The 27,437-nt window shown below is 44.2% G+C and overlaps 1 long non-coding RNA gene across 1 annotated transcript in view; it reads left to right on the top strand.

Moving 5' to 3' along the window:
- Positions 1-27,437, top strand: part of LOC138261591 (uncharacterized) — a 158,164-nt gene that overhangs the window by 79,427 nt on the left and 51,300 nt on the right. The window contains exon 2 of the long non-coding RNA XR_011199120.1: positions 17,210-17,361. This is a non-coding gene — a long non-coding RNA (uncharacterized lncRNA). The remainder of the gene's footprint in view (positions 1-17,209; positions 17,362-27,437) is intronic.

Here is a 27,437-nt window from a genome sequence, read left to right on the forward strand (position 1 = left end):
GTGATCCAAATAACTGTGGCTCTACCCGGATGATTTCCTCCACCATGACCCTGAGCTCCTCCTCAGTTAACCTGGGGTGACTTTGCGGTGCCATGGGGTGGTGTGGGTGATGTGTGGGGTGGTGTGTTTTGTGATGTGTAGGGTGATGTTTAGGGGTGTGTGGTGTTTTGTGCGTGGATGTTGGGTGAGTGATGGTGTTGAGTTCCTGTGGATGCTAGTTTGTAGATGGTGGTGTCTCTCTCTGGCCTTCAGTCATAATTGTGGTTGTAAGGGTTTGTGGGTGATGTGGGTGTGTGTTTTATATTGTATTGGATGTGTAGGAGTGGTGTGTGTATGTGTATCAGGTGTGTGTATTTCGATTTCTCCAACGTGGTTGTGTTTTGTAAATGTGTGTGTATTTTGAGCGCAGCGGTATATACCGCCAATGGAATACTGCGGTTGAAAGACCGCCGCGTGGATTCGTGGGTCGTGATAGTGTGGGCGCATTCCTGTTGGCATGACGGTGGAGGTTTTGTTATTGCCAGTTTATCACTGACCTTTGGTGTGGCGGAGTTGTGTGGGTGTCTAAATTTCGGCGGATTCCGAGCTATGGGTCATAATAGCTGTTGCGGAATTCCACGGCGGTGTGTTGGCGGTCTTCTGCACGGCGGTAAGCAGGATTTACCGCCAATGTTGTAATGACCCCCATAATTCCTTAATTCTCACTCTTTTAGGAGAGGTGTTTTGATGGCTAGATAATAAATGCAGCACTGAAGTACCTGAGCAGGTATTGCCTAATAACCGTAAATGAGTATTGTGGCCAAGAGTAATGCCAAATCCATACTTATATATGGATATCTACGATCTGTTTGTGGTAACCCCATCTAAATATAAAAATTATGATGTAGAGAACATCCTGATTCCCACCATTCACAAGTCTTTTGTCCCTAAATTACAGGATATCTTCTATAAAAAAAAGTGCCATCTAGACAGCCGGTCGTGCTCAAAAAAACGAAATGGTACAATACTGAATGCTCAGAGGCTAAATCAGCCCTGAGGTCTGCTGTTATGAGTTGCTTGCACGGGCGATAAAAGAAGCCAGAATGAGGTATAAAAAACTCTTGTCCAGGCCAGGAGGACTTGGGAGGATGCTATCTGGCAGGATCTGTTGGAGACAATTGTATCAAATGATAATAGGTCCTTTTGGAAGATACTATCTAGCACGTGATAGTACGAGATCTTACCACTGCCACGTTCAAACGGAGAGCTGGGTCAGTCATTTTACCAATTTGTATGCTCTACCTGGTGTTGCTTCTAGTTCTGATATACACTCAACAGTGCTTGCTATGTCTAATTCTATGCAAGAAGAAGTCAAGGCAGGTATGAATGGTTCAGAAGACCCAATAGTTTTCTCCTCACGAGAATCCAGCATAGCCATAGCATCATTGTAATCCACCAAAGCTCCTGGCCTTGATAAAATCCTTGGAGATTTAGAGAACTCAGAGCCATTAGTTTGGGCCAGCTATATGAATATGATATCTAACGCCATCGCTGCTAGCGGCCCCATCCCCGATACTAGGAGAGGGGCCAAAATAATACCAGTTTACAAGAAGGGTGACCTGAGCATCCCCTTGAATTACAGGCCAATCAGCCTAATCGATAACCTACAAAAAGTCTTTGCTAGGCAGGTTTTTGATAGGCTGTTGGTTGATGCAAATTGTGTGTTATCTCCCCTTCAAACCAGCTTTGGGCCCAAGACTAGTACCACTAATTGTTTTTACTGTTAGCAAATTATTGGTGGCCGTTTGGCAAAGACACAATCATTTCCTAAAGGAAAGTTGTTAGAATTCTGTTTAGATAATGAGGGGCAAATTTGATCAGGTTTAATAGCTATGAATCAAGGGGTGGGATCTTATGTGGCTTTTAAAATGTGATATCTGTATGGTCTTAATCAAATAGTTCTAACGAAAGTGGATATTAATTCATGACATGTGATTGCTTCCACATTTTAGCTATGATCTCATGGAAATTTATCATTTTAAATATGAGATATTATACAGACTTTGCATAGTTTGATGGTTTAAGTGTGACCAAATAAAGCTTCTGTTTGATGATGATGAACTGTACCATGTCCTGTATCCCGGCCCAGTCCTCCTGTGTCCTTTGAGCCCCACCATCCATAAAGTCCTTCCAGGCCTGCACATAGGACTTCCTAGTAGGCAGTGCCAACAATCCTACCACCAATGGGAGGTTCCTCTGTTGCCTACTGGCCAAAGCACCTGCAGCATCCGAGTCCTGTCCCTGTCCACCTCCTTGGCCAGACCATGGAATATCTCCCATCATGAAGGAGATAAGGCATCAACAGTGTCATTGTCCACCCCTGGCACACGCTTCACCTGAACAAGAGTATTGTACTCCCTGCACTTCAAAACAAAAACCCTCAGCAGGTTCAACCCCTGCGCATCTCTTGCAAGCTGCTGGTTAACTGCCATGTTGTAAATTTTAAACAGCACCTTTCTGTATGCCAATAACATCCCCCATAGAGTTACAGCCACCACCAGGGTAAAGAACTCCAAAAAGGCAATGCTCCTCTTTCCCTGCTTCAATTCCAGAGGCCATTGTTCCGTGCGCCTCTTCCCCTGCCAGTAGAGACCAACCACCCCGCCAGCTGCATCTGAATAGATCTGTGCATCCAACTCTCCTTCAGTGGGTGCTTACTGTGGCACTCCACGGAAGGAGTCCAAGAACAAATGCCAGATGCATAAATCCTCTCTCATCCCTGCAGACATCCATATGTGGTGACGCAGCAGTGTTAAATTGGACATGGACCCAAACACCTACAGAAAGTCCCCCCTGCTCCCAGTCACCTACAGGTGAAGTTCAAATGTCCTAGCAACACCTGTATCTCTTTGACTGGCACTTTGACCTTAGCCAACATGGGATCCAAAAGCAATTGAATCGTCAATTTTTTATCCGCTGGGAGACGTGCCCCCATGGCCACTGAATCTATCTCCATTCCTAAAAAAGACAGGACTGTGCTGTGCCCCACTGTTTTCTCAGGAGCCAACAACAACCCCAAGTCCCCCATGAGCTCCTGAAAACTTACCAGCAGCCACTGGCATTCCGTGGAACCAGGGTTACTCACAAAAAGGAAATCATCTAGTTAGTATGTCACTCCCACATGACTGTGCACCAAGAGAAATGGCACTGTAAGAATGTACTCAATCGCTCAAAGAGGGCACAAAATATAGAACACCCCATGGGTAGGGCCTTGTCAACTTACCAGTTCCCTTCAAACTGTATGCCCAAAACCTCCGGGTGTCAAACTGAAGCGAACCCACCTTCAAAACTTGGTTCCTAAGAGACGGAATCTCCAACTATAAAAAGAGTAATACATCAAGCCAACAGATTCAAAATACATGTATATATCTCTAATGGGAAACATCCTTTGCAACAAAGTCTTTTTAACGAAGTCGTGGTTAACGAAAGCGCAACAACGCTTTCTTTAACCACGACTCAGTTATTTTGTGCCTTAACTACGTATGTTCTGAACTACGAACATGCGTGGTTAAGGTACAAAGTAGGGAGTTGGCGAAGGAGGAGGACGCAGGTGACAAGGGGTCGACTAAGGTAAGCGGGGGGATTTAGGTTTTGGGGAGGGGGTGGGGGGGGTCAGGGGGTTTTAGGTTTTGGGGTGATGTTGGGGGATTGGGGCGTTTTTGGTTTTGGGGAGGGGGTGGGGGGTCAGGGGGTTTTAGGTTTTGGGGTGGGGTGGGGGGGTGGGGCGTTTTTGGTTTTGGGGAGGGGGTGGGGGGTCAGGGGGTTTTAGGATTTGGGGCAGCGTGGGGGGGTGGGGCGTTTTTGGTTTTGGGGAGGGGGTGGGGGTCAGGGGGTTTTAGGTTTTGGGGCGGGGAGGGGCGTTTTTGGTTTTGGGGAGGGGGTGGGGGGTCAGGGGGTTTTAGGTTTTGGGGCGGGGTTGGGAGGGTGGGGCGTTTTTGGTTTTGGGGAGGGGGTGAGGGGTCAGGGGGTTTCAGGTTTTGGGGCGGGGTTGGGGGTGGGGCGTTTTTGGTTTTGGGGAGGGGGTTTTGGGGCAGGGTTGGGGGGGTGGGGCGTTTTTGGTTTTGGGGAGGGGGGTCAGGGGGTTTTAGGTTTTGGGGCGGGGTTGGGGCGGTGGGGCGTTTTTGGTTTTGGGGACGGGGTGGGGGGTCAGGGGGTTTTAGGTTTTGGGGCGGGTTGGGGGTGGGGCGTTTTTGGTTTTGGGGAGGGGGTGGGGGGTCAGGGGGTTTTAGGTTTTGGGGTGGGGTTGGGGGGGTAATGCTTTTATCAGTAATGCCTTTACAATGAAAATCGTTGTTAAGGCATTCGTGGTAAAATCATTAGTAGTAGCAAAGAGGTCGGTGTTCCGACCTCTTTGTTAAGGCACTAGTTGTTTAGGAAATCAGTGTTCCGTCGTACAACCATCTCTAATATCCAAAGCAATATTTTTTAGATTTTTTTTTCCAACAATATATATATTCCTTGGTTTAATTATTGAAATAAAGTGTATAATACAGAAAGTCCTATACCCCCTGTGAAACAAAACACAAATAAAAAACACGGCATCACACCAACTCAATCATACAGCTTAAAAATAGCAAAAAGGACAAAACATGTACATAGATAGCACTTTAGGGTACAAACATAGAGTACTCTCCCAATCAGTCTAACTAGTCTCCATATACTAGTCCAACATAATTACAAATCTACAATATACAAAACTTCAATATCCAAGAGTTGCAAAGTTTAGAAAAATCCTCTATTCCCGTTGTAATACTTGTACTTCATATAGATTTCTTATCTGTTGATGAAAATTTGCCATAAGCCATAATTCACACAAAATGTGATGGAAGGGAGAGAAAAGTTCAGTGTCCAGTGTCAGGCAGTGTCTTTGTCCTAAGCGATAGTGCTGACGTACGTTTCAGTGACAAGTGGCCAAAAAGGGGCACTCACCTTCTTCAGGGCACACAACATTCATATATATAAGACCATCCCAGGAGAGGCTATAATGATCATGAACTCTATTCCTGCAATATACAATAATTTCCTGTGACTAACGGTTCGAAAAAAGCAAAAAATAAATAAATTACAAACTGAGAAAAGAAAAGAAGAAAGGAAGAAAAAATAAAAGATAATAGGCCTAAACCGTGAAAATGTATCTACAAGATGTATATGTATGCACCAGGTCATGCCTGATTTTTTGTTTGCTGTCCTCTCTTATCCCAATCCTTATTGCTCCTAAACAACCCATTAGAGAGTGTTAGATGGTGGCTTAAACGTACTGATAACTCCAGTGTTTAAGTGCCCTCAGAAGGGTGACCATCCTGAACTGCTCACAACTAGCTCCATTTAAGTGTCTCACCGCCTGTCAAGAAAGAAGTGTGTGATATAAATCTCTTACTTCTGAGAGGGAGACTCATAGGACTCCACAGGCCCTCTTACGTTGGTAGGTTCACTTCCTCAGACAGTGTCTTATGACAGAAATCCTTATATGGAAGTAAAAAAGCATGTCAAAATAGGTCAATGCCCCAAGGCATAGTCTGAAACAAAAACCCTAATTACTTTTATCAACAGCCTCGATGTCTGGACCACGGTTCCTACATATTACTTTCCTTTTGGTCTCTACACATGATTCAGGCAATCACAGAGACTATCCAATGCCCGTCTTATCAATCATTTCTTAGGAGGTGTACACAAGCGGAAAGCAAAATGTGCCGCTTGAAATGTAGCAGCAGGATGACACCAGAAATGGAAGTGCTCACGATATGAAGCAAGACAGTAGTGCATTCGACGACAAACAAGGAAATATCTGATTTCCAAAGGGATACCCAGTCGGCATCTTAATGTGTTAATGAAGTAGAAATGAACTAATGGGAAAACCGAAGTGCAGCAATAATAACACAGTCTAGACAATTGTTTATGTGGCAGCTATATATTATAAATAATTGTTTTTTTTAATCAATCTCCATATGGGGATATTGATTCCAAAGCATTGTAGATAAAAGACAGCCCCTCTGATAAGAACTGAATGTTGTATAGTTGTAATCTCCTAAAATGACCAAATAAACCCAAGATGTTAAGTAAGGCTGCTGAAATACTGGCGATAATAATGCACAGATTCAACTGTACTGAAACAACCACTCAACAATACTAAGCAACATGCGCCATATTGGAGGAGTTCCTCGGTATGGAAAATCCCTTGTCATGCTGAAAGCAAATCGTACAAACGTCTTCTTCCAACAGACAGAATAAATGTGAGATGAAAAAAATCCAAAACTATATCAACAAATGATAGCAAAGTCCTGAGACAATCAGACACTTACGACTGTCATTTAATATAGATCTCTGCCAACAGGCCAAAAAAATATAGATCGAACAAAAGGTGAAACCCACACATTGCAGATTTCTCTTGATGGAAGAAGCACGAAAGGGAGAAGCTAGCCTATCAAAGGAAGGCATTCTCCCACGGTATTTTGTCATTGAGTCCTTAGTGTACTGTGTCTAAAAAATAGATCCAAAAGACTTCTCTTTTCCTTCTATACTTCTCAGTATCTCCTTGAGGTACTGCAATCTTCTCAAGGATGGTCCATTTCAGTTCTCCTTCCTGATGTCCCTTCTCTATACAGTGATCAACTAGAGGAGCTTGAAGTCGCCGATTCCTGATCGCTGACTTATGTTCAGTGAAAGGAGCTCTAAATTGTCTTCCTGTATCCCCCACATATCCTAGATGGCAAGGACACATAATGCAATATATGACATTAGAGCTTTGACAGTTGGTCAGTTTTTAAATATATTGTTTTGCTATTGTACTGAAAAGTGCCAGATACCATGGCTTGGGCATAGGTATGGCAAACTCCACACCGGTGATTGCCCAAGACGGGATTGGTTCCTGTAATGCTTTTCTGAGTAAATATATTCTCTCTCATAAGTCTAGCTTGAACCAATTTGTCCCGCAAATTGGAGTTTCTCTTAAAAGCATAGGGTCTAGGGAGAGGAGCATAATCATCATTGGAGTTCAGTATATTCCAATGTGTATTAATGATTCCTTGTATCTTATTGTTAATATTGGAATGTCTAACGACACATACCATTCTAGATTGTTAATTTCTTCGGTGTGGTTTAAGTAAAGTGTCACAATCATAATATTTTACCCTTTTGTAGGTTTCCCAAATTACGCTGTAAGGGTATCCTCTCTGAAGAAAGTTCTCCTTCATTGTCTTGGCATTCCTATTGTATTCATTTATACTACTGCAATTCCTCCGGATCCTGAGGAACTGACTAAACAAAATAATCTGTTGTTAGTAGCTGGGATGATAGCTTTCAAAATGTAGTAATGTGTTCCTAGCTGTAGGTTTCGTATATAGAGTCACTTGAAGATGACCCTTTTCCTCAAAGATGAGAATATCTAAAAATTCTACTTTTTTGATTATTGACATTAGGGGTAAATTTGAGGTTGCTGTCACATAGATTAAGCCACTCAACAAATTCCTGAAGATGTTCCCTATCACCTTCCCAGATAAAGAAAATGTCATCAATGTAACACCCAGTATTCCTCTTCCTATGACTCATCTTTTGCCCGCAATTCCCTGTGTAATAGTTTTAGCATCTTTACATATTTTTTCTTTGGTGGCCATCATTAAGTGTGCGCCCAACAGCTTGGACACTCCCATATATAGCAGGTTTTTTACCTTCAGCTCCATGCTCTCTAGCCCATCTGTCTTACTTTCCAATGTCCCCTCCCCTTCATCTCCACCTGTGCTCTTCTCTGCGTATTTGGTTGATGCCGGCTGTCCCCCAGTAGCCCCTTTCATGCCCCCTTCAGGTGCACTAACCCCCTGCTTATTATCCCCTTGCTCGGCTGAGTGTCCTTAGGCCTTCTCGCCATGTTGGTCTGTTTCCACCCTGATGTCTTCAACATAAAGACCCCTTTTTAGTCTAGTGTCCCCACTCTCCAGTGCCTCCCTCACATCCACAACAATTGAAACCATTCTGGAGGCCTTCACCACCTCCACCGATTTCTTACCTGGTGCCTAGGTCGGTGCCATCTCTGGTGCCTCCCGCCTCACCAGTTGTCCCCTCTTTTCTGGCACATTTGGGCCCCTGTACAGCTGCCAACCGGAACCTGACTCCTGTAACATTCTAGGCACATGCTGATTAACACCATCCCCTCCCTCCTGGCCCATCCCCTATTGCCACCACTGATTCACCTCATTCTGAGCGTCATCATTCACCAATTCCTCCTCCTCCAGACTCTCTTCATTGTAATCCAGCATTGTATCCTCCAAGTCCTCCATACCCCCAACACATTGTCTCTCACACACTGCCTGCCAGCGTGGTTGCACCTCATGCCTTACATATGCTCATTGTGCCATGATGTGCTGAGGGGCCATACCATGCCCTCCTAACCATGGAATGTTACTTCCTGTGCCACCCCTCAACAAGGGTTGCTCCAAACCCTTTGGCCTGTTGCACTGACAAGGCCACCCTGGATCTTCTTGTGTTAGGGGTTGTGTGGTCCAATGATGCCGTCTGCTGACCACACCATAGCCATCTGCTGTGCTCCTCATCCTGCCCCAACTGAGACCCCCCCTCAGAAACCTGTGCCCCTGCCATACTACCAGGCCACCTTTCCCCTCTGTGTACCTCTGTGCCCACCAACCTGACACTTGCCCCACTACCCCGCCCTGACCTTGATTAGACCACAGACCTTTTTGCCTCCAACTCAAACACCTGACCTCTCCCCCACCCTGCCAGCTCCTCCTCTGACTCTTCTTCGCTCCCTACTACTTCACCCTCACTCCATTCTAGGAGGGCTGCCACAATGGCACAGGACATGCCCCCAGAGGCAGCCTGCTCCTGATGTTTCCCAACTCCTTCCTCTGCTACCTTCTGTTCCCCCAGGACTGGTTCCCTATACTCACCTGGGCCACCATTTTTGGGGACCCTGATTGCCACAGATTTTGCACGCCATCTTGTGTCCTCTCTAGCCACCCACCCTGCTCCAGGGATATGGGCATCCAGCGGGTTCCTTTTCTGTTGTTTTTCTGCCCCTGTCTGCTTAGAGGCCCTTTTACATAAGTGGCAGCAGCCACTCCCTCTCCCACATACAATACCTCCCAGCCTACCTCACCTTCTACACTGTCCACCTCTTTCTAGTTCCCCTCCCTTTGTCTATCATCAGAGGCCCCCCTCTCTCTCACCTCGCTAAAGTCCCTTTTGGCTGCACTGTGTCCAATGTGGTCTGCCTGAGACATAGCTTTCATCCCCCTCGCTGAGGCCACCTGTGCATTTCAGGGGCTCTTGGCTGGTGCCACTATGTGTGGGGCCTCACAGCTGCTCATTTCCTCTCTACAGCATGATGCAGCTGGCAGCAGTGTCTTACTCTCCGCTCTCCCACTTGAATTATTGAACTTAGGGGCTGCTCTCTTCCCTCTTGAGTGGCCCCTTTTACTCACCATATCCTGTCTCATGGAGTTGGTACAATGCAGTGGCAAAGACACCGGCACGTGGCCACAACCTCCTCTGATGCATGGTGTGCCAGGCGGTCACCTCACACTGACACTCCGTCAGCCAGCAGGTCAAGCCGTCCGGCCTCCTGCAACAGCCGAATTGCTTGGGCCATCTTGTCACTTATCATGTAGTCCTGAGTGTGGAAACCCGCAATGAACATACAACAGAGCCGCTACGTAAATATATAACAGCTCAAGGCACTACCAAAAGTCACTAACTACAACTAAAACACTCCGTAATATGACCAGCCCGTTAGGGCAGAGGAACTTCGCTCCCCCTCCACCAGAAGCAGCAGCTGCACATCACCTTTAACAAACGAAACAATAATAAACCATGTTTATTATTGTTTCGTTTGTTGACGGGGCAGGGCATTGGGGATGAAGACGATGAGATGATGACAATGATGGAAGTGCACAGTGCACTCCCCTCAGTGCACATATGTGCTTGGCCGACCATCTACAAGCACAGTAGGCTCTCTTCAGCGAGAGAGAGCAGGCACAGACTCCCAGTCTGCCTGGTAGCGCCCTGGGTGGGTGCTCCCGGCCAATCCTAATGCTGCTTTGAGGAGTGTCAGGATTGGCCGCAGGTCAGGCTGGGAGCCTGTGCTTGCAGTGCAGAAAAGGAGCAGCACAGCGGCAGTGGAGAAGCAGGGAAGTTTTTTTTCATTAATTCGCCCCCGCCCCCCAACTCCTTTCTGCCCCACGCGCCACACCACCCCAGCAAAGCCCAGCGAGTGGCTCTTTTTAAGGAGTGCACTTAAGAGTGGTGTTGGAGGTGTGCCATGTGAAATGCCAGATGGTAGGTTGAGCTCAAAAAAGAGAATCACTAGCACAATGTGTTTAATTTTTTCTCGTGTCTCTTCAGACATGTTAAGCTCCTGGTGCTATGCTGTAATTATAGGAGGGGAGGAAGTGCAGCAGCTCTTTGTTTGTTAGGGAGAGCAAACCTATAGACCATTATTGTTGTGGGCAATAAGGCATGTGCCTATTTGCAGTGGGATGCTCCCATCTGCACCTGTAAGGTAATTTCCCCTCCCTCCCACTCTTGCTGCCTAAATGTCTCAAAGATAGGGTAGAAAATCACAAACTCAGTTTAAATAAGCATTTAGCAAGGCTGCCAGGTGGCTCAGTGACGTGATACCATCTGTCAGACTTGACTTTTCAGTCAGCAGAATGTTGGATTCTGGGTAGTGTAGTTTGCTTTCAACACTTTCGTTACTGGCTAAAAAATGTCAACAGGTAATGTGATGTTGAATAAAAAGCCAAGATTGACTAAAAGTGTCACACAACATGGAACCACGCTGCTGCTGTGCTTTAAAATTTTACCAAGTGGTGTTGTCTGTTTTGAAAAGTTGGCCTGTTTAACATACAAATCCAAATGTTAACACTGAACACATATTTTGTGAGAGTCTACTCTATCATTTACCATCAAAACCAACTTTGACAGTGCCAACTGTTTTGGCTTCTGTAAGTTCAAAAGGTGCAATCATTAACACACAATAAGGGCACAACGTGAGTCTAGCAGTATAAAGTCTCCTAACACAGAGGGTAAGTACAGACCAGATAGCAGCAACAGGTGTAACAACAAAAGGTTCTGTCACACACACAGAACAGGTGCAACACACATAGCAACAGTGCAAACTTCCTTTCCTCCCAGAATGGGTACAACTCAAGCATCAACAAGGCACATGTATCTCCCTTACAGAACAACTAAAGATTGTAATAGCATTTTATACCATTTTCATATCCTCTGCAAGGCCTAAAATGATTTTGGGGCAATAGCAGTGGAAATTCCCCTTCTTCATACAACATGTACAGAAGAGCAACAAAACCACAAGCTTCCCTGTCACACCAAACTGGTACAGCTTGGGCAGCAGCAGGGCAGGCATTTCCCTCTCACACGGCAGGTACAAACTAGGCAGCAGCACTTCCTCAGAGAACAGGTACAGCTGGTAACAGCAAACAAGAATGCCATTTTCACAGATGACAGTCGCAGTTCAAGGCTCCCTTCCCAGAGAATCAGATTCTGTATGGCAGCAGCGGTGGAACTTTCCATTGCTCACAGAACATATATAGTTAAGGAGTCATTTGCATGTACCTGGAGCTAGTGCTTAATTCACTGAGGAGAGGGTACAAGTGGATAAGAAAGTGTAGATGTGAGCACTATAACCACTCTTGCTCAGGTGTCATTATCTGTCTGCACATTTGTTGTCACTCTTTCATACATTCTGCTTTTATTCACAATCCTGTCATTAATTTTTAGTCATATCCTAAAAGCCATCCTGCGATCAGTCTAAACTCTACTGTCACACCTGTATCTCTTCATGTTACATCCCCCAGCTTTTCTGCTGTGACCTCTGTAGATGCTATTGCTGATGCTGTCTGCTGGTTCTTACTAGTACTGTTGCTGACACTGCTTGCAATCATTGTTGCTATGATGTGCTGTCAATTTTGCTACTGCTGCTTTCCCTTCCTCCAGACCCTGCTGTTGCAATTCACAGGTGCACGTGTCAATGAACCCTTGATCTCATTGACTGAAGGTACATCAATAGAGAGAACTTCCCTACTCCTGCTGAGAAAGGGATATCAAATGTAGGTCAGACAGGTTTATGAAAAGTTTTACTGTTTTAAAGTTTTTAAAGTTTTTTTTAAAGTTTTAAAGTTTTAAGGTTTATGAAAAGAGGCCCCATTACCTACCCCTGATACTGCAGATCTAACTTGATATCCTGTTTGGCACCCACTTTATCAGGAAAGTATACCTCAACACAAAATTGTGTGCCTCAAGGTTTTGTTCAGTAGGCAGCATGGTAAAGTAACATTTAAACACTATGCCTGGTGTATGTGGTTTAGTTGCTCTGATGTTGAACGTGAAATTATGGAACATTAATCCTAATCCTGGTTTACTCAGCTCTGTGAATCTGGGTAAATGGCTTTATCTTCCAGTGTCTCGGTTCTTGTAGATTCTGGCACAGGGACATTAACAAGTGAGGGTCCTTCTTCTAAAACCACATACCTATTGACCTTACACACTTTTAATTTCAGTGAAGCACTTAGGTTAGCAGGAGAATCCAGCACTATTATCAAAGAGGCACATTAAAGGTGCAAAATAGTTGTCATGATCTTAAGTGATTACTTTCAGGAGATACATTTCCATTTATTGGGCATCTAAACCTACATCAAATTAGACCATAATCCTCTCAAAAAACATTATTGCAACACTGGAACTTAAGCTGAGGATCTGGTGTTACCTATGTCTGATTTCTGATTTAGTGTAAAGATATTTGTTTAATCCGTCTCCCAGTACTTCTTGTTTGTACATTCTTCCTAAAATTCACAAGCAAGGGTCCTTTCTCCCCGTGAGACACATTATTTCTGGTATCAGTTCTCCAACAGAACACATTTCATAATACGTAGATATTTATTTACAACCATATGTAAGTAATCTACTGGCATATATTCATGGCACTAAGGATCAAATTGATGAAAATTAACTGGCCAGATGAATACACTTCCTTCACACTTGATGTATGCTCACTTCATATTTCTAGCCTTAAAGATAAGGGGCTTCTAGCTATACAAAGATTTCTATCTTTAGAGTTGTGATGCTGCTGGAACAAACATTTATCATAATAGACATTACCACTTTAGTACTGGATAAAATGTTTTATGCATAATGGCAAATAGCTACTTCAAGCAGAAGGATCAGCAATGGGATCAGACATGTTCCTATTCTTCACTAATTTATACATGGGCTGGATCTGCCCACAAGTACTTTCAGGGCATATACTGTACTAGAGCAGATTTTTTTATTTTATTTTAAAATCTGTTTATTAAGCAAGATATAGAAACTGTCAGTGCAATACAGCTGTTTCAAAGGAGTATGCAGCTTCTTAACTCATACAATAAGAAGCTTTTAATGATGTGCATCAAGTAGAAAAAGAGAGCAAAAAAATAACCAAGAAGAGACAAAAAGAGAAGAAAAAAAAGAGAAAAAAACTAAATAAAAAAAAGGAACTATACATTATATACATAACTGTGATCACTCTGGTTATATCTTTTTGCATGTGTGCATAATGGCGTTTGAACGTTAGGATTGTCGTTGGGTTGCCTGGGAGGGTGAAGGTGCACAGTTGATGTGGGTACAGGTTTTAAATAAAGGTACCTGTTCTTGCGTGGGCATGGCATATGCATGTTCGTTTGGGGGGGTTTGTGGCCATGTTGTCTTGATGAATCTAGCTAATTCTTTAGGTTATGTGGCCATTGATTGTTCTATTGTGGGTGCTTATTAGTGAAGGCGATGTAGGGAGTCATGGGGGGAACATGTCGTCTCTAGTTTCTATTTTAACCACAAAGCTGTCCCATATTTCGATTCCTTCCTGTGGCTAGGCCCGACTGTTGTACTTGTTTCAGTGTATGGGCTTCTGCTTGCGTACGGTTATATAGGTCGCGCAGCCAGGTTATGTAAGGAGGAGTTTGGGGCGCCTTCCAATGTATAGCGATCAGGTGTTTGTACGCTACAAACGCTAGATCTATGAATTTGTGTTGGTGTAGAGCAGATTTATTGATGATGGATTTTTGATTTGGACTGGGGGCACTGATCTGTTATTGGGATTAATTTACTATCTCAAAACAAACACTTACAATATTTCTTTTACTCATCACTATAGCAACACACAAATAGATTTTTTGGACTTGGTCCTGTGTTTGGATGGGGTAAATATTACCTCTAAATTATATAGAAAACTGACTGCATGTAACTCATTCCACAAGTGCACATCCTAAATCTCAGATGCGGGTTATACCCTGGGGGGAAATGACACATCTTAGATGTAATTGTAGCAATGATATAGTGTTTCTTGAAAAACTCAACATAGTGGAAAACAAATTTCTAGCAAGACGCTACCCTAGTGAAATGATAAGCAAAAAATAATACAGAAAAAATAACACGCTTTAGTACTTAACAAAAATAGGAAACAAACCCTGTCCAATAGACCTTTGCTCCTTACACTGTATAGTTGTTTGAGAACACTCTAACTACAGAATTCTTTATTGACATTCGCACTTAAGGCTGACGGCACTCTTTCTGAGATCATACCAAAGACACAGTTCTAACACACAGTAGGCGTGAGACATTCTGCTCCATTTAGTTTCATTTTTTTAATACTTTGAGTCAACTCAAAACAACCTGAAGGGGTTTTGCAACTGCAAACATTGCAATTTATGTTACTTCGCACAGGATAAAGAAGAAGTATTATGTAGAACAGTTTATAAATTGAAACACAAATGTTGTGGTTTATTGTATCATATGTGATTGTCATCAGATATTCATAGGGAGTATAATTCGGCCTTTCAAAGAAAGGATTCAAGAACACATTGAGGCAATAAAAAAACAAGATAAGAACTATCTCCTAGCTGTCCAATACAACACCCAACATGCCTTAACTGAGACATTAAGTCTGAGATTTCATGCTATCACAATGTCTAAGCCCAATCCAATGGGCGATGACAGAATCCTAGCTATGAGGAAACTTGAATTGTGTTGTTTTTTTAAGATTAGAGCAGTAGATCAAAAGGCTAATGCAAGACAGAGTTCTACATGTCTTACTCACTAATTAAACTATGACCGTGATTTCGATCTTGACGGTATTATCTCTAAGTACTCTGTCAAGCTGACAGTGGGCCGCCTGCTGTAGGTAGATCTATGGCAAGTCAGCCGATGTCAGCGTCGATGGAGTATACTCCGTTGTGCCAGCTGTATCCCACTGCCGACATGGTAGACTCCAATGCTGGCGATGAGCACTCAATGACCATTCTGATGGTGGGATCCCACTACTATAATTAGATAAGACAGTCGTGCTGGTGGTGTTTCAGCAGCAGTCCCATGACAGCGAGAATCTGTCCCTGAAACTGTTCAGTTTTGCACTATGGCAGTGGTTATTGTTTGGATGCTAGAAGCCCACACCTGATGTATATTGGACAGTTGTGAATACCTGCAAAACACATACCATTGCAGACCATGATTCTTTGCAATTCCACTGCAACAGAGCATTTTGATGCAGATAGTGCCACTCAGGGGCCAGGTGTTTTTTTTGTGTTTATCTCCTTCTGTGCATATTGTTACTATTATTTTTTTGAGGTTCCTTTGACTTTTGGGGCACTGAATATTTTTCGCTTATTCACTATAGCAGGTAGGAGGAATCCACACCTCACAGAGGGAGAATTGTCTGTCATGGTGGATGAAATTATTAGAATAGAGCCACAATTATTTAGAGCACAAGTAGGAAATGCTACCATATCTCAGAAAAGGGAAATGTGTACAAGAATAGTGAACAGAGTGAATGTTGTAGCTAACAGTCCACACACACACAGGAGGAAATTAGGAACAGGTGGAATGACCTGCGGGGAAGAGTACATTCCCTGGCCTCCAAGCATCACCAAGAGGCACAGACAACTGGTGGTGGCTCTCTCAGCCCCCCTTACAACTCTTTCCCTGACAGGAGAAGGTCTTGCAGATTCTACTCCCTGAAGCCTTGTCTGGAATCCCTGGTGGAGTGGAGACTGGTAAGTTGCACTTTTCAATGTCTCGACAATCACAAATGGAGTTCTTGCTCTCAAGTTATCTGTTTAGTATGTTTCAACACCCTTATCAAAACATATATATCTAAACTTTAGTCCACAAAAATATCTTGTTTTGTCTCAATTACTACCATCATAGTTGTATCTATCTTATTAGCAATTAACAATATGTTTTGGCAGATTGTGGGCTGTTCCACGTGGATCAGCCCTTACATTGCCTAGTCCCTTACTTTCTCTCAATGTATGTTGTTGTACTCCAAAAAACAGGTTAAAAACTCCACTGATTTGAACATGACGGTATACTGCTTGTAAGTGGTATTTTCACCTATTCACATTATACCCTTATGTGTACATGTTGTAAATGTGTGTTCATCTCCACTTAGGTCATTGAAATAGGTATGTGTAACTCACTTTTTAACAAGTATTGTCAATGGTGTTAACAGATGACTACAACTACCATGATGCCCTGTTTTTGTATCTGCAACTTAATAGTGTAATAATATATTGTTGCTCTACCTCTCTTTACTTCCATATATGCACACATGTCAAAAAGGTCTGCATTTCTCAATCACCATGTCATGCTATGTATGAAAATGTTAGTTGATGTGTTGATTAAGTATGTTGAAACCTTCTTTTCACTACACTGAATTGATGTAATTGCTTCCATAATTCACAGCCTGTGTAATCCAAGATTTGTTCCCATGTTATGTAGCACGCCGAATAGAAGCAGTATCAACTCACAATTTATTTTGCAGTGTCCATATGATGACCAATGCCATTATTTCCATTAAGTTATACTATAGTTTGTCTAATTGCTAAGCCTGCTAGGCCTTGGAATGGTTGAGTACTCAAATCTCCTCACTACTGTGTTGGGTTGAATGCCTGGTAAGTGTATATTACACTTCATAAATAATGTTTTGCATTTTCTTCCACATCATTACTGGAGTTTGCATTTGTATAAATCAGCCTGCATGTGTAAAATAATGAAAATTACACAAATGCCTAATCATTCTATTAATCTGAATTGCAATTTTAGGTTGCCTCATTTGTAGCTGAGACACATTGGTACAGTCCAGATTTTAATTTCATATTGTCTGTATTCTTTTTAGGTCCAACACCCAGGGCCAGTGGACCACTGTCTGCTATGGAAGACACCTCCACTCCAGACCAGGATCAAGCTTTAAATGAAGACTTCTCTCCTGCAAGTCCAGATGATAGGGAGCTGCCAGGTCCATCTGATCTGTCTGGGTAGACAGCTCCAGTAAGTTGCAATCTGCCCACACCTTCAACTCCCACCCCAGCTTCAACCCCACCTCAGCCTCAGGATACCCTCACTTCCTGTGTCCAGAGGAACTTTGCACCAATCTTGTGCCCCCCAATCCTGGCTGCTGTTGAGACAACACCAACATCAGCACCGTCACCAGTTGTGCCAGGACCCAGTGGGATGGGGCACACTGCCTCCAGGGCAAAGGGTAGTGGGGGTAGAAGTCATGGGAGGTAATCTGTGGGCCAACAAAGTGAAACTACTGGCATTATTGTCACCCAGACAACCATTGACTGGGGGCACTACAAGAGTCCCACGATGTGATGGGTCAGGTTGTAACAGAGCTCCAGGACTTTAACAGGTGCAAAGGGAACTCATATTAGAAATACGTAATCACTATGACAAAATGAGCTCCCTTACTGGGGTGCTTTTTGACATCTACCATCATCATCATCATCAAACAGTCTTTATTCGGTTTTCAACAAGCCATAAAAGTATCAAGTAATAGCACATTAATAATAAATATATATAAGAAAAATTATAAATAAATAGGGAAGATAATAAGACACATCCTTAATTCATTCAAGGACAGGTATATAAAACTTGATAAATTTACATCAGTGCAAAATCGAGTTCAATTACAGTATTTTCTAGAGAGTGAGGAGTTTACCGGAAATTCCGGATTTTCAAATAAAATTAGTTCAGTACGCCCATAGACTTCCTTACAGAGAGTACTGTACATAAAAAGTTTGCTAAAATTCCGCACATTTCAATAGAAGATAAAATCTGTAGGCTGAAATACGCGTCGCGGCAATGACGCAAATTAGTCGATCTTAAAAAAGGCAATAAAAAACGTTTTCTTGGTATATCATAAAATTTACAAAAGAGGACCACATGCATTGTAGGTTGGGGAGCTTTCGCATCACATGGACATACTCTTAAAACTGTACTCCAATCACACATAATCGGAAAGGTTACTAGCCGATGGAAAATATTTAAGCGGAATCTTGTAAGAACAAATCGATGTCGAGGATTTACCACGCTTACTAAGTAGGGCTGGACTGCATCCGTCAACAGAATTAGTTGGTTAGACATTACTGTAGATTTTTTTGATTCCACTTCCCATCTCTGTTCATCCAAGTGCTTCAAAGTCAGAGCCCTCAAGTCTCTCCTAGTTATTTTTTCCAATGATTGTGGGTTTTGGTAATATGCTTCGCAGCCCATATTTTTAAAAAAGGTCATAATATATCTTAGCCAAGGAACTCTAAGCGAGTGTGTTAGATTCATGCAGTCAGATAGTATGGCCTGGTTTAATCCGGTATACTCAGAGGTCCATACTTTATGCCATAATAATAGAGGTTGTATCTTAATTAGATCAATTACAAAGTGGACCCCTAGTTCCGAATGGCTAATATATGATGACGTGCTATTTGGTGCCATTAGCAGGTATCTCAGGAAGTCATTTTCCACCAACTGAATCGCATGGCAGTTCGTGTACCCCCAGATACATGCTCCATAAGTAGCCGCCTGTATGCATTTGGCTTTGTAGATTTTTACCATGTTTGACGGGGAGATCCCCCCTAGTTTTTTGGAAAAAATCGTCAAGGCCGCCGTTGTTTTAATAATCTGATCTTTTTTTGTTTTCACGCAGTGTGCCCAGGTGGCCTGTTTGTCAAACATTATGCCCAAATATGAGAAGGTGGGAGCTATCTTCACCTTGTCCTCGTGAATAGTGATTTTGTAGGACTTGCTCAGTTTCCTGCCACAGTTCATTATAAACGTTTTTGAACGGTTGACTGTGAGGCCCATGGCTGTCATGTAATTTATACAAGTGGTTAGGAGTTTCTGGAGGGCTAGCGGTGTCCTGGCCATGAGTACTGCATCGTCTGCGTAAAGGAGTGCAGGAACGGGGCGGTTGCCTATTTGTGGAAGGTCTTTACATTTGTTTATCAATTCACTTTCTAGGTTGTTTATGTATAATGAAAATAGAAGTGGTGCGAGAACCCAGCCTTGACGCACCCCTCTGTATATGCCAAAAGACTTAGTGCATTCCCCTCTCATCCCGTACCTTACACTTGCTCTGCACCCAGTATACAGATCTCTTATGAAATGGACTATTGTTGGTTCGACCCCCATGCTTATTAGAATGTCCCATAGCTTTTCATGCAAAACACAGTCAAATGCTGAGGACAAATCTATAAAGGCCAGGTGCAAATTACCCTCTCTGGTCTTCGTATATTTCCCCACTAGGATAGTTAAGTTTAGGGCCTGTTCCACTGTTCCTAGTCCTGTGCGGAAGCCATACTGCACTGGGGATAGAATGTTATTTTCTTCCGCCCATGTTTGAAGTCTATTTAGAATTATTCTCCCCGCTAATTTGGCTGATGTATCGAGGAGAGAAATTGGCCTATAACAGGCTGGGTTAAGGCGATCCCCCTTTTTGTATATGGGTATAATGATAGAATGGCGCCATGTTGGTGGTGGGCCTTGTGTGCAAATAGCCCTCAGTACCTGCGTCAATAAAGGGCCCCATAAGTCGGTGTTAGCTTTATATAGGTCAATTGGAACACCATCGGGCCCTGGCGCTTTCCCGGCTTTGCTTGTGTTTATAGCTTCTACTACCTCCTCTAAGGTAAACTGAGGTGATACTGCTAGGTGTCGATCTTCCTCAGGATCTGGGACTTTTAGAAGGTCCAGAGGAACTCTGTCATTGGGTTGACAGTATATCTTAGAAAAGTACGTGATCCAGTCCTCTTCCGAAATTGCAATTTCCATTCTAGGGGTATTATTGTCCCCTAGAACGGGAGTATTTATTATTTTCCAGAAGAGGGCGTTGTCTTTCGTCAGACTAGCTCTGTGTAGGTTGTCCCATGACTTCCCTCTCAAAGCGAGTTTCCTCTTTTTTGTGGCTGTCTTATATGCCAGTCTGCAGATACGTATTTCAGTCTGACATCTTATGGGGGCACTTAGGGCTTTTTTTAGTCTTGTGTGCGCTTTCGTACAATCGTGGTCAAACCAGCTGATTTCCCTTTTCTTTCCCCCTGCCCCTCCTGTCCTGAACGTGAGGGCTTTTTTTACGGCGTAGGTTATCTGTTGGAAAGCACTTAGACATTGTCCTGGGGCCGTGTCATCACTAAGGCAATCAAGGAACACTTGGGTATGTTCACGTAATATATCTTTTAATAATGCCTGTGGGTCAGTCTGAGTCCATCTCAGTATATAACCATTACCCGGGGCTAGTACAATATCATTTGCCATCGTTACCCCTCTGGCTTTGGCCTGTGTGGCAGGGATTAGTGAAAGTTCCAGGCTTTGAGGGAAATGGTCGCTTATTGCGATGTCGTGGATTATATAATTAGTAAAATAGTGTACAAAATGTGTTGACATTAAAATATAATCAATAACTGTATTTGCACCCCTTCCATTAAAGGTTGGTTTAAGCTGTAGTTCTTTGAAAAGTAATTCATTTACAAGAGACAAATTATGTTTTTGGGCCACTAAATTCATTGCCTCTCCTTGAATGGTATGTGAAAAGTGCGGTCCTATGCCGATATCTTCGGTATCCCAACCACACACCTTTCCTGTAGGTTCCTTGCAAAGATGTACATTAAAGTCGCCCCCCCCATATAATAAGAGTCTCGCGTCTGTTGCTCGCACATATTTCCTCTAGGTCCTCACCCATCTCTGTTAACATTTTGGGGACTTCTCTATGCGTTGCGTTATTATAGAAGTTGATGAGTACTAGGTGCGTGTTCTGATCCAAGTTGCATTCAATCATTTGGTAATAGGTTTTTGTAATTTCATTTTTGGGTTACGTAGCCATGCCTTATTTGAGATATATGTACATAGGCCTCCCTTTGGCCTGGCGTGATTAGCCTGTACAGCTGGTGTATGAAATGTCTTGTACCCATTTATGTGAACTGGATTTAATGTCCAAGTCTCCTGAAGACAGATACAAGGAAAATCCCCAATGAAATTCACCCAAAGCTCGTTATTGATCTTATTAGTTAGGCCTGCCACATTCCAGTAAAGTATAGTTGTTCCCATATATTGATAGGGTTGGGGGTGCACCTCCTCTATAGGTGGTAATGGTGATACATCATCTTGAGTATAGATTATTGGAGGGAGTTGGTTTCCCTGATTCAAACGGGTGTCTATGATGTTCCTATCAGGTACCTTCTCGCAGAATACATCTCCCCTGTTCTCAGTAGGCCTTTCTTTATTTGCATCCAGGGCAGGATCATATGGAAGATCTATCTTGTTCCTGTTTAGTCAATCCAAATCTTCTAACGTTGTGAGAGGTTGAAATCTATAACTAAGAGGATTATGGTCCAGGGTATTTGGTACTTGTTCATTTACGGGTTGTAGATTCCTAACATTGCGCCCCGAAGATCTTGGATAAAAGAAACCCAAGGGTAGCAGTGAAATTCCTTGACAAGTGGCTTGTCTAGCGCCTAATTTGTAGATGATACTATGCACCAAGTCTGGGGTCTTGAATGAAAGGACCACACAGTCTCCTTCCACTACTTTTACCCTGTTTCCTATCCACTTGACTCTTCTTGCCATTTTTATATCATTAAATAGGACCCCCACTCCCCCAGGACCCAAACGTGTTCCTATCCAATTCAGGGCCTTATTCCTCAATGCCGGCCACGTTTCCCGGTGTTGATCACCTATAGCGGGAACATTTGTCAGGACCACAACATATGGAGTTGCCTCCGGAGGAAGATGTAAATGGTCACTAGGTATGTATGTAGAGTTCGGGGGTCTTGTTTCAATATATTGAGACCTTCCTTTGTCTGTTTGGGGAATATTTGTCCTAGTTAGTGAGGGAGTGTTAGGCAATGTGGAAACTTGTTTCTGATTAGTAGTTGGTACTGGTGGGAATGATTGTATACTGGTTAGAGGCTTGTGAATAGAGTGTATATGGCTAGTGCTTGCTGATATGAATGGTACCTGTGGTTTAATCAAGAGCTTTGAGACCGAGTGTGGGTCATTAACCTTATCTAGGGGTATGGATTGGGAGTTTCGCTCTAGATTCGAATTTGGCAATATTAAACTTGGATTTTGTTTTAGGTCGTGTAAGGCCTCTGGGTGTAAAGACTTTACAAATCCCATGCCTGCCTCAACCCTGCATTCCACTGCTTTTAAGCGTTCCAACAGGGAATCCAGTTTGGTCCCGAATAATGATTTCATGCTATTTTTTAGGTCACAGAGGTTAGCTAGAAGAGATCTAGTCGTATCTGCTGGTTTAATTGGAAGTTTCTTCCGAGATGTCTTCTTTAAGGGCTTTCTATCGAGTGTGGGTGCCGAATCATTCTTAAGAGATTTTTTTGGGGTGTTATCTGCCTTCTCTGGTGCCGGCTTCCTTTGGCGTTTAGCTACAGGTGAAAGGTCATCTAATGAAAGGATAGTCTGAGATATTTTGAATGCATCCATTTTTATCTGTTGCATCTCTATTCAATGCTTCATTATTACACCTTGTAGAGTCATCAGTTATCACCACATCCGTAGGAAATTGGGTGTTATGTTCTTTGGATGTCAGAATTTTCCCCTCTACGTTAGCAATTTGTTTATCTATCATACCCATGGCCCCTGAAATGTATTTTAATATAGAGGTACTGTCTTTTAAGCTTGGGGGGTGACTTAGGGGGTCATTCTGACCCTGGCGGCCGGTGACCACCAGGGTCACCGACCACGGGAGCACCGCCAACAGGCTGGCGGTGCTCCCGAGGGCATTCTGACCGCGGCGGTTCAGCTGCGGTCAGAAAGGGTAAACCGGCGGTCTCCCGCTGGTTTACCGCTGCCCCAATGAATCCTCCATGGCGGCGGAGCGCGCTCCGCTGCCATGGGGATTCAGACACCCCCTACCGCCATCCTGTTCATGGCGGGAAACCCGCCATGAACAGGATGGCGGTAGGGGGTGCCGCGGGGCCCCTGGGGGCCCCTGCAGTGCCCATGCCAATGGCATGGGCACTGCAGGGGCCCCCCTAAGAGGGCCCCGCAAAGTATTTCAGTGTCTGCTTTGCAGACACTGAAATACGCGACGGGTGCAACTGCTCAATTCTGAGCCGGCGTCCTCGTTGCAGGGGCATTTATGCTGGGCCGGCGGGCGCTCTTTTGGAGAGCGCCCGCCGGCCCAGCGGAAATGTCTGAATGGCCGCCGCGGTCTTTTGACCGCGGTGCGGTCATTCGGCGGCGGAACCTTGGCGGACGGCCTCCGCCGTCCGCCAAGGTCTGAATCAGGCCCTTAATTTTGAGTGCTTCCTTTTCCCCATATTTTATGTGATGTCACTCTAAATCCGATATAAGAAAAATGGGGTATTTATATGTAAAATAAGTTGCGCTTAGTTAATTGTATGCACTAAAATAGCGCCACCCCAACTAAGATAATTAAACAAATTGGTAGAAAGTAAAATGTATAGAGAATACTTTTGCCGACAGGTAGCAATCTGTTTGAGTATAAGTTAGAATTTAAAAAAGGAGGAAAATAAAAAGAAGGAAAGGATAAAAGGATAAATTGTCACTTGTTTGTCCCACGTATGGTAGCTCCTGGGATATTCCTGCACTTGGTATCCCACCAAAGGCTGAACGCGAATCCCAAGGTTTCCCAAATGAAGCCACTGGCCGGGTCAGGATGGACAATAGTTCCTTTGTCTTCTCAATACCAGTTAGTATTTCTCTTTCCTTTATAAGCTAGGGCCCTCAGAAAGCAGATGAAAGAGAGGGGGCCCAGCCCAGCCTCTTCCAGGCAAGGACGGGCCCACCCTTGGCCCGGGCTTCGCCGGGGCGCCGCCCGCGCGAAAAGAATTTAAAGGGCTCCTGCCCTCCTCAGCTGCAACGCGCTTCCCGCGACGGCGGGAGCGCGAAAGAATTTAAAGGGCTCCTGCCCTCCTTGAAGTCCCGGCTGCAACGCGCTTCCCGCGACGGCGGGAGAGCGAAAAGAATTTAAAGGGCTCCTGCCCTCCTCAGCTGCAACGCGCTTCCCGCGACGGCGGGAGCGCGAAAGAATTCAAAGGGCTCCTGCCCTCCTTGAAGTCCCGGCTGCAACGCGCTTCCCGCGACATCTACCATCATATTTGCAGCTCTTTTCCATTACCATCAACCACTGTGTGTGGCTGTTTTGCATCTGGACAAAACAGACCTATGTCAGCCACAGACCGCGAGGGCCTGCCACAACGGGAGACTGCTCCACCCACCACAGTCCCTGCACTTGTTCTCCACCCCTCCCCAGTGGGGGTAGTCATCTGGACCAACAGGAGAGGATGGCAAGACCTCCATCACCACCCCCAACAGAGGCAGATCCTAATTTCAAAAGGCGTGTGTCTACCATTTACTCTGTGGGCTATTTCAGGGACACATTTACCTTTTTTGAAGGCAGATGTATTTTCTACCTAGAACTTTGTAGGAGGCTGGCCTGGCTTATAGTGGGTACTTTGTAGTACTTACACCTTGTGCCAGGTCCAGCTATCCCTTATTAGTAGATTAGTAGTGTTCTAGTGTCGCGTGGGCTCTCTTTATCCTAAATGAGACTACTGGATTTCTAGGCAGCAGGATCGATAACAGTGTGGGGGACTGAGTCTGACCCACGTGTAAAGAACTCTGTCACCCTAAATCCGGTTTTTGCTCCGGCTAACTAGCAGTGCCTCATTTCTCCCATGGGGAAGAGATGATTGGGCAGCCGAGCGCATGACATCTTTGGAACTTCTCAGGGAAGTCGTGGTCACTCAGATCTAAACCAACTCTCTCATTTACAATATGGTCTCATATACAAATGACAAAGACAGTATAAGTTTTATATAATGTTTTAATAAAACGACTGTATTTTAGAGAATAAGGCGTGAGCCGCAATAACCAGAACAATACAACACAGTAGGATTGATATAGTCACCAGGAGAGTAAAACATAAGAATAAAGCGATCATATTTCCTAACAGTTTCTACTCTCCCTCTGCTTGTTCTATTTAGAGCACAGCATGTTAAGCTTCTAGCTTGCCTTTCTGAATCACTGGGGAGACATAAGCCCTCATACCTGAGCAAAGGCCTGTGATCTAGTTCAGCATCTGCAACGAGGCAGTCGGCGTCTAGTTGTGGTTCCCTGGTCGGAATCTCCCTCTTGCATGTATTGGGACAAGGAAGTGATTTTATAACTAACATGTCATCGTGATCACAAAATGTCCCTACGCAGGAATGCCAAATCTAAACTCCTACCACGTCTATCGGCAATGTACCAGACTGTATCCTTGACTGAAGCACAGAGTGAATATGTTATGAAGAACTCCAGTGCTGAAGTAGGCAAAACAGTGTGATATGAATAAAAAACAACACTGTAGAACTGGCTATTTTGTAAAATAACAGTACGAATCCTAATAAAAAGCATTTAGAGCAAAGTGCACAAAGGCTCTAAGCTGTCAGCAAATGAATAAAATACATTCAGGGCAAAGTGCACAAAGGCCTAAAGCCTGAAGCTAATGCGTAAAATATACGTAAAACTAACCACACTACACTAGTAGCTTAGGCTGATAGAGGTAGCTATAGCAGAGTAGCTTAGGCTGAACTAGGACACATGCAAAGCTCCTACCATACCACTTATATCATGTAGCACTATATCATAAGAAACACAATACTCAGAGTTACTAAAAATAAAGGTACTTTATTTTAGTGACAATATGCCAAAAGTATCTCAGAGGATATACTCCCTTGGGAGGTAAGTAATATACACAAAATATGCACACAAACTAAAAGCAGGTAAGTAAACAGTTAGCAAAGTAGTGCAAATACTGTAGAACACAATAGAATGCAATAGGAGATAATAGGCCTAGGGGCAACACAAACCATATACTCCAAAAGTGGAATGCGAACCACAAATGGACCCCAGGCCTAGTGTAGTGTGTAGAGGGTCGCTGGGAGTGTACGAAAACACTAAGGGTGTCCAAGATACCCCACCCCAAGACCCAGAAAAGTAGGAGTAAAGTTACCATACTACCCCAAGACCCAGAAAAGTAGGAGTAAAGTTACCATACTACCCCAGAAAGACAGTAAAGTTCAGATAGGGGATTCTGCAAAGACAACAACTGACTGCAAAGCACTGAAGACGGATTCCTGGACCTGAGTACATGCAAAGGAAGGGGACCAAGTCCAAGAGTCACGCAAGTGTCTGGGGGGGGCAGCAGCCCACTAAACCCCAGATGAAGGTGGAAGAAGCTGAAGATTCTGCAACAACGGAAGGTGCCAGGAACTTCTCCCTTGGTAAGAAGATGGCCCACGGCGAGCTGGAGGATGCAGAGTTGTTTCTACGCAGAAAGACCACAAACAAGCCTTGCTAGCTGCAAGAGTTACAGTTGAGGATTTTCGGTGCTGCCAGGGCCCAGGAAGGACCAGGAGGTCGCCAGCCACTTGGAGGAGGAGACAGAGGGGGCGCTCAGCAACAGAGAGAGCCCACGCAGAAGCAGGCAGCACCTGAAGAAGCACCTGAACAGGCATTGAGAAGATCTGAGCATTGAGTTGTCTCAGCACAACAAAACAGGGTCCCACGAAGTCCGAGTCCAACTCAGCGAGTTGGGCAATGCAGGATGGAGTGCTGGGGACCTGGGCTATGCTGTGCACAAAGGAGGTCTTGCAAAAGTGCACAGAAGCCCTAGCAGCTGTAGTTCACGCAGTACACAGGATTACTGTCTGGCGTGGGGAGGCAAGGACTTACCTCCGCCAAATTGGGACAGAAAGGCCACTGGACTGTCCAGGACACTTGGATCCAGCTTCTGTGTTCCAGGGACCACACTCGTCAAGATGAGAGGGGACCCAGAGGACCGGTGATGCAGAAGTTTGGTACCTGCGTTAGCAGGGGGAAGATTCTGTCGACCCACAGGAGATTTCTTCTTGGCATCCAGTGCAGGGTGAAGGCACAGTCGAGAAAGCTGGCAGGATGAGGCACTACAATGTTGCTGGTAGTCTTCTTGCTACTTTGTTGCAGTTTTGCAGGCGTCCTGGAGCAGTCAGTGGTCGATCCTTGGAAGAAGTTGAAGAGAGAAGTGCAGAGGCACTCTGGTGAGCTCTTGCATTTGTTATCTGATGAGA

The sequence above is a fragment of the Pleurodeles waltl genome, chromosome 10 (genome assembly GCF_031143425.1).
Source record: "Pleurodeles waltl isolate 20211129_DDA chromosome 10, aPleWal1.hap1.20221129, whole genome shotgun sequence".
Classification (NCBI taxonomy): domain Eukaryota; kingdom Metazoa; phylum Chordata; class Amphibia; order Caudata; family Salamandridae; genus Pleurodeles; species Pleurodeles waltl.